The 2,438-nt window shown below is 39.7% G+C and overlaps 1 long non-coding RNA gene across 1 annotated transcript; it reads left to right on the top strand.

Moving 5' to 3' along the window:
• The first annotated feature begins 766 nt into the window (after positions 1 to 766).
• Positions 767 to 1,977, top strand: LOC107834253 (uncharacterized). The gene is made up of 2 exons (XR_001660041.1): positions 767 to 1,061; positions 1,398 to 1,977. It is a non-coding gene; the product is annotated as an uncharacterized LOC107834253 (long non-coding RNA).
• Positions 1,978 to 2,438: the final 461 nt, after the last annotated feature.

Raw genomic sequence — 2,438 nt, 5'->3', positions numbered from 1 at the left:
AAAATGTAAGCAACCTACTTGCATACTGTATGCATACTGAATTTTACTCTTGCATGTAAAATTCATGAGCAGTAAATATTGTACTTGTTATCAGTATTGGACCAAAGAAAGCAAGGCAGTTGCAAGCCTTTGAAATTGTGACACTTTTGATGGGTCAGATAGATTCAAAAAACTGTAACAGCAGCTGCGTGGGGGGAGGGGGCCCAATTAATTTTTTTTCAGGGGGCCCAAGATTCCTGGCAGCGCCCCTGGATAGAGAACTGGTAGCACATCTCCCTCTTCTCAGCAGGAGAAGTAGAGAGAGAAGGGGACGAGGGGATGTTGCACAACAACATAACCTTTCTTTAGGCATGCTAAAGAAAGGTATACCTAAACTCAGACATGTAAGAACAACTGAACCTAGGGTGATGAAATAACTAAGAAAAAACATTACTAAAATCACCACACAAGGATTAAATAAAAAATAAACTATCACTAAACAAAGCTCGATATAGAATCAGACATACAAGAATAACAGAACCTAAGGTAATTAGAAACACTATGAAGGACTGAAAATAAGGAAATAAGGAAAGCAACAAGACAATTCTAATCACACTAAATAACCTCAAATAATAAAACTGAAAATGACCATGAAGGGCTAACTAAAAGTGAACTAAAAACATAGTGATAAATATGAAAAAGCAAAACCAAACCCAAAAACCCAGAGTCCTGATAATAATGCTGTATTGCGTTTCAGTTCATTTGCTGTATTGTGTAACCCGAGTGTAGATGTTGAGTTCCATTTTCTGGTTCTCTACTATTTATTCCCTTTGTCTTTCAAAATCTCGCGATAGTTGATCTATAACTGCATTTCTCACGAGAATTTCTAAGCAGCCAATCGTTGTTGAGTGTTTGAGTCACATGTACCACCGTCAGCCCATTAGCTAGGTATATTAGCTGGAGCGAGAAGTATGGAAGATCAGAGCGTGTTTGGGAGAGCAGAGCTGCAGAAGTCTCCTGTCGTGAGCTGAGGGATAAGAGAAACACAAAACCGATTGTATGCCTTATGAACTGCAGAATTGGTGAGTCATTTTATGTTATCAATCCGGATGCTCTATTGTGACTGAACAAATTGGAGAACAATGAGGTGCCTTAAATACTTATTTTTTTTAAAAAGTATTTGCCTAGCTTAATGATTTTTACATTTTTGGTGTCGATTGATTTTGTATGGAGAATATTTATTGACTTTTTATGAATAAGATTTATCTTGAATTTTTGCATTTGGAAATACATTGATTACCAAAATGATGATTGGATTATTCATAGTGCAATGAGTGCCAATTGTTGTTTTTTTTTTGTGTGCACACTGGAATGTTTTGATTATATATATTTGAGACTGGTCCTGCTTTAATATACAGGCCAGGTTCGATGGCGAGCTGAAGAATCAGGTCCAAGAGCCTAAAAGGATTTCACCTGTGGTGTCAAAAGATGTGGTTTCCCCACCAGGCTGGTGGGAGACTTCCTGCAGCCCATGAAGAAAACTGTTTCCACTCTGATCTGACTTTTGTCAGCCTAGGAATTGCAGCAAGCGCTCTAACCAACTCACCTGACCCTGTTGAACCACCCCAGTTCGGGGGGTTTATAAACTGAATGGTGTGGCTACGGAGCTAATTATGTTTCTTTTGTTTAATTGTTTTCTTTGTTTGTTTTTTTTATTTAATATGGCCATTTGAATGTTTTTCTTTCCCTTTCTTATTGTAATGTATATATGTACATAATTATTCACTGAGAATACAAGACACTCACATCTGCAAACTCCAGTGGTCTACTCCAGTGGTCCCCAAACTTTTTCCTGTGAGGGCCACATAACTTTTCCCTTCTCTGGTGGGGGGCCGGAGTCAGTTTGTAACAGAACAAGTTTGACGTTTATCACCTGCGCTGCCGGAAATTATTGGCCGGGGGGGGAGGGGCGTTTCTCGATTGTTTTTTACCCAGAAAGCACATGGGCAAAAACCGTGACTGAAACGGTCACTGGGACTGACTGGTATATATTCCATTGAAGGAAAATAACTTTAACATATTAATTTCTCATATGTTAACATAAAGGCTCATTTTGAAGTATAAGCTGCTACTTACAGGCATCGCTTCGAAGAACTCGACCTGGAATGCGGCGTTCATAACAGACACGTGTGTTCATCTGCTCTACTGCTAGGAAACAACCGTACTGATTAAATAACATAAAAGTCAAGCAGTTCCCTAAAAGTGCAACAGATGGCAGCAATGCGCCATGCAAAACAAAACACCACACACTTCCTGCTAAAGAGCCCCCTGGTGGTTGAAGAAAAATCCACATATAAACCGGAAAATACAATAAATGAAAAAAAATCTGAATGCTCTCTGGTATTGTTCAGGGGGCCGGACCAAATGTGGAGGCGGGCCGGATCCGGCCCGCGGGCCGT

Source organism: Poecilia formosa, unplaced genomic scaffold (genome assembly GCF_000485575.1).
Source record: "Poecilia formosa unplaced genomic scaffold, Poecilia_formosa-5.1.2 Scaffold562, whole genome shotgun sequence".
In the NCBI taxonomy this organism is placed as follows: Eukaryota; Metazoa; Chordata; class Actinopteri; order Cyprinodontiformes; family Poeciliidae; genus Poecilia; species Poecilia formosa.
The sequence above is the reverse complement of the archived record's forward strand: the minus strand, read 5'-3'. Positions and strand labels throughout refer to the sequence as shown.